Genomic DNA, 6,000 nt, shown 5'->3' with positions numbered 1-6,000 from the left:
CTGCTTTAAAGTCAACAAGAAAGGGTGGATGATGGAGAGTGTAATGAAGGAGTGGCTGAATGAGTGCTACGTCAAGCGCCCTGGAGGATTATTTCGCCAAAAAAAAGCTTTGCTCGTTTTGGACAGCATGAGGGCCCATATAACAGATTCTGTGAAAGCAGCCATCAAGAGCACAAACTCAATTCCAGCTGTGATTCCTGGGGGCACAACGAAGCATCTGCAGCCACTTGACATCAGTGTCAATCGTGCGTTCAAAGTGGCACTACGCGTTCAGTGGGAGGCGTGGATGACTAGCGGCGATAAATCATTCACCAAAACTGGTCGCATGCGAAAAGCAACTTTCGCTCAAGTTTGCGAGTGGATCCTGACAGCGTGGAGGAGTGTCAAAACATCCACGATCACCAACGGGTTCCGAAAGGCTGGACTGCTGCGTGATGAAGAGGAGGGCGCCGCCACAGCTGAGGCCCTTCAGAGGCTGTTCGATTCCGACAGTGACGAAGAGGAGTTCGTTGGTTTTGAGAGCGACAACGAAGGAGAGAGGAGAGTGGCTGACGAAGCCACCCTGAACCTCTTTGTTTCCGACACTGAAGATGAGGAGTTTGGTGGTTTTAGTACGCAGGAAGAAGACGAAGATGAGGATTAGTGACTTGACTTTTCGTGCCAGTTTGGAGAAATAGTTTCACAACGCCTGATGCTCACGTTTTGAAGCCCACCCGTTGTTTTAAACGGCCGCACAGCCACCAAGAGCGTTATATATATACAGTATACAAGATAAAAAAGTGTACTGCACCTTGTTGTGGTGTTGTTGTGGTGTTGCATTGTGTTGCATGGTGTTGTGTGAATAAATGGGAGCTTCCCCAAACAGCCATCTCTTTCCCGACAATCCCCTCTGTGCACGAACCCTTACATATGATAATTAAACATTAAAACACCTGCGGCTTATAGTCCGGTGTGGCTTATATATGTAACAAACAGTCAATTTTGCTGCTGCGGCTTATACTCAGGTGCGCCTTATAGTGCGGAAATTACGGTAGGTTAGACTATTGCAATAGCCTTTTTTCTGGTCTCTCCAAAAAAGAACTTAGGCAACTTCAACTCATTCAGAATGCTGCTGCTAGAGTTCTAACGAAGACTAAGAAAGCTGATCATATCACTCCAGTTCTTAAGTCCTTACACTGGTTGCCAGTGTGTCATAGAATAGATTTTAAAATACTGTTATTAGTCTATAAATCACTTAATGGCCTAGGCCCAAAATACATAGCTGAATTGCTCCCACGCTACGAACCGTCTAGAACTCTTAGGTCAACAGGGTCCAGCTTATTAACTGTCCCTAGGATCAAATCAAATCATGGGAAGGCTGCATTTACCCACTATGCTTCTGCTAGCTGGAACAAATTGCCTGAAGACCTCAGATCTGCCCCAACCTTACTTACTTTTAAAAATAGACTAAAGACTTTTATGTTTACCATCGCTTTTAACTGCTGACAGCTACTATGCAAACCCAATGAGTCCTCTATAAGTTTTTAGCTCTTTTTGCAACTGCTGCGCCTGTTGCTTAATGCACTTTTATACTTTTTTTTTTTTAAGTTTTGTTGTGATGCTTTTAAATTTTATTTTCCTGTCAACCATTTTATGTGAAGCACTTTGAATTGCCTCTGTGTATGAAATGTGCTATACAAATAAACTTGACTTGACTTGACTTGACACACACACACACACACACACACACACACACACACACACACACACACACACACACACACACACACACACACACACAGACGGTTACCAGGAAGAAGCGAGAGAAAGATTGAGCTAGAGAGACAGATAGGGAAAGAAACAAATAGCCTTTTTACACAGAGATCGCACAATATGGCCGTTTGGAAGGCCCGCAAATGAGCCAGCGTTGCCTTTTTACACAGGAAGTGCTTTTTAGACAGTGAGCTGGCTTTTGACGTTCTATTGTTGACATGGAGATGTGGACAATTGTAGCCTACCTGCTGGGAGGAAATACAAATATTGTGGATGGTTTTGAGGAGAGACTGACAGAACAGAGGGAATATCCTCACCTGGAGCCGAGTGCACCAGCTGGGCGTGCGCCTAGGTGTAACATCACGTCCGACTTAGAACTCAAAGTTACGACTAACTAATTTGGGGCCCTATCGTTGCAATCGGCGTAGAAACTGCATTTAAGGCCTAGCGCTAGGCCGCCTAGCGCAGTTAGTGGGTGTGGACCAGCGCACTCGCTATCTTGGTATCGGCGCTACACGCAGCCTCAACCATTATAACCACGCCTTTTAAGCGTAAAATTATGCATAGTCCGCTCATTGGAGAATTGCAGTAAAGAGTCACACGCTTGCCTTTTAAGCTCCAATTCCTGGACAAATCCGGTAAAACCAGACAAAGCCAAGCGCTCTGCCCCCCCCCCCCCCCCCCCCCCCTTCATCCAGTCTGTCTGTCTCCATATATAGGCTATTATTCCATATTATTATGCTTCTCAAACCAATCTAACTGCAGTTTAAATACTGCAAGCATGTAAATACCCTACACTATAGCAAGATCAAAGTGAAAAGAATGTTCTAAATGCATCAGCTAGAAAAATATAGCCTATTAGATTGGTGAAAGTTTGTCCAGAAAGATATCATTTTCTCTCGCCTGCTGCAGGAAGGATGATGCACATAAATATACCCTACATTATGTAAAGTCATTGGAGGGCCAGTAGGGCCAAGTTATTGGAGCGGACATCACAGCAGATGACAGTAGAAGCGCGTTCCGCTGTCACTTATCTAAATCACGTTAAATCGACAAGAGGTATACAGTATATAGGCCCAGGAGGACATACAGTATATGTTTCACATAGGGTGGTGTTTTCATTTCGATGTTTTATTTGGTCCAATATTGAAATGTTCTACAATTGCAGGTTGTGTTACCATTACACATTATTTAGATCCTCCCTTAATATAGGTTTTCGGCTCATTTGGTTGCTATTTAGTAGCGAAATGGAGTACCACAATGCATGCTGGGACATGCCAGGCAGTGAACTTACAACTTATTTTTCCTATGAGAAGTGTGTTGTGTCTGTCTGAGCGAGGGAGTCAGAGAGAGAGAGTCGTATTGTGCCTGTCAGACTGAGGAGAGAGGGAGAGAGTGACACAGAGAAGGGTGACAGAGGGGCGCTCTCCACGCAACCAGCGCACTGAATAGGCCTGGTTTTCAAAAGCGCAAAGCGCTAAATTTACGCCAGGTGGGAAGATATCATTAGGCCGATATTTAACGCCGAAACGCCCATTCTCGCCCATTCAGGGAGTGCGCCACGCCCATTCGGCCTAAAGCGCATTTACCAGCCTAAAGCCATGTTGATATCTTCCCGAGGCAGGCGCAAGGCACGTTTTTTAGCGCCGAAGGCCCGTTTTAGCGCCGAAGGCCTGTGGGAGAATAGGGGCCTTGATGTGCAATTTGATGTGCACCAGCCCTGTATGCGTTGCGCCCGGGTGCAACTTTTACGTCTGGTATGGGGAGCAGGCGTAAAAGTTACACCCAAGGCGTACGTACTCATATACTGACAGCTGTCTCATCTTGATCTGCACTGGGAATGTCTTTCACTTCAGCTGGGACTGACAGCTCTGTGCTGTCAATGCTGTTCAGTCCTGTGATGCGGGGGAATCTTCTCAGAACATATCGATCCATATGTGCTGTAAATGGACCTTTTGGGTGCAGGACCTCAGCGGGTTTTTAAAAGCTGATGTGTCGGAAGATCTTTCCATTTCTTCCTGACTTCGTCAACTGCCCGCAGTCCGCCCATCGCATTCATTATTGATTTGCACTTGCGATCGAATTGCATGCGGCTTGTTTCTGTTTGTTTGTGTTGGCGCTGTGAGAACGTTTCTATGCTTTGAACTCTGTAAGTTGGAGCTGAGTTGGAGCTGTGTCGAGCTCGTCTGAGAGAAGGGTGTTGCTTGGCAACAAGCACGTATTCACATGGACGCGCACGTCCGCAGCCTAAAGACCGGGCGCAGCTACGACCGTGGTAAGTCAGGCTTGGTGCACTCGGTGTCAATTCAACTCACAACGTCGGGCGTAGCTAAGACCGGGCGTAACAGTTAAGACCCACTTTTTTACGCCCAGCTGGTGCACTCGGCTCCTGTAGTCCACGACTCACCACAGATGCAGATGCAGACGCACATATATATATATATATATATATATATATATATATATATATATATATGTTTTTAATGGGGAAGCTGCTGCGGGCGTATTGCGAGAAAAACAGCGATAGAGAGGTCCTCTGACAGGTCGTTGATGTTATTGTGTCCGTTAGCGCTTTTTGCTTTGATTTCAGCCTTTCCCCTTTTTATTGCTGTGATTGTAAACTTCAATCTGGAGGTGGCTTCCCCTCCATCCTCCTGGCATTTTTCATGAATGAGCTGAGCTTCCCCGTCTTCCTGGATTACCCTTTTAAACAGATGTTGATTCAGAGAGCGAGTCTGAGTGATCGTTAAGAAATTGAAGTACTTGCATAAAAACTAGGTATATAGATTCAACTGCTTCAACAAGCTTAACTGCCTATAGTGTGTGTGTGTGTGTGTGTGTGTGTGTGTGTGTGTGTGTGTCTGTGTGTGTGTGCGTGCACGCGCTCCTGCATGTGTGTAGTGTGTATACATGTGTGTGTACTGTACGTGTGATCTGATAATCCCCTCCCCATGAGCCTCCCTCCCGCTTGAGACTTCAACTGCAGATTATAGCGATAACGGGTATCTTGGTGGAGCGTGTGCGATCTTGTGTGCGCATAGGGTGTGTGTGTGTGTGTGTGTGTTCTTGTACAGTTATCTTAGTGAGGACCAATGTGAATTTTATACCTTGAAGGTGAGGACATTTGAGGAAAGTTGAGGACATTTTGGGCGGTCCTCACTTTCTCACACACCTTCAAAGGGCTGTTTGAAGGTTAAAGTCCCTGGAAACCAAAATCCACAAAAACGTTCTAACTATGTTATTTAGGATCTTATGTTAGTAATTGTGTGTCTCCGAAATTATTGTAACGTGTTTGGGTAATCCAAGTATTACCTGTAATGTATGTGCAACCTAAGTGTCCGGATTGTAGCTAGGAACTAATGTGTGTGGGGTGTTCCTAGGGGAAACGGGGTATATAGGACGAGCGGCCGCTGTGCCGCGGGGAGTCAAGATACGGAGTGAGCGAGACCGGTTGTGATGTGCAGAGCTAGCTGTGTGAAGCTAGCTGCTAGGAGCTAACGAAGCCTGTGAATAAAGACCCTGTACCAACTACAACTCTCCGTTCCTTGGTGTATCAGCGATACGCTACATTGGTGTCAGCAAGTGAAGCGGTAGCGCCTCTGTTTTCGGTCGAGAGGAGAGAGTGAGGAGGAACAGCGGAGAAAAGTTGGAGATCAAAGGCTCGAGCGACCTAGCTGTAGCGAGCTAGCTGGGTGAGCTAGCTGCTACGAGCGCCACGTGTGATGGCGCGTCTAGAAGAAAGCCTGTCGGTGAACGGGAGAGAAGAAGGGCTGACGACAGAGATCAGCTCGAGGCTGGCGGGCATGGAGGCCCGTGTGTTGAAAGAAGTCAGACGGCTGGTGGAAGGAACTCCTGCCTGGGCAGTGGAGGTATTGCGGACGCTACGAGAGGTCGCGCAGCACGGAGAGAAGCGGACGGAGGAGACACAAAATAGACTGTGTTGGAACTGTGGAGAACCGGGCCACGTGGCGAGGTGGTGCCGAGGCGAGCCCGGGATACGGACCGGGTATGTGGGACAACGACATGGACAGCAGGGAGCCTGCTGGGCATGCGGCGCGATGGGACATTTAGCCAGAGAATGTCAAGAAGCTGTCGGGGATTGGAGGACGGCGAGAGAGGAGAGACAGGTGAGGCGTTGTTGGGCTTGCCAGTCGCCTGGACATTTGGCTGGAGACTGCATTAAGAGTGTGAACGCTGGAGGAGACACACAGCCGGGGGAGCAGCCCGAGCAACAAGCAGTGGAGCAGC

The sequence above is a fragment of the Poromitra crassiceps genome (assembly GCF_964638095.1).
Source record: "Poromitra crassiceps genome assembly, chromosome: 7".
Lineage (NCBI taxonomy): Eukaryota > Metazoa > Chordata > Actinopteri > Beryciformes > Melamphaidae > Poromitra > Poromitra crassiceps.
The sequence above is the reverse complement of the archived record's forward strand: the minus strand, read 5'-3'. Positions refer to the sequence as shown.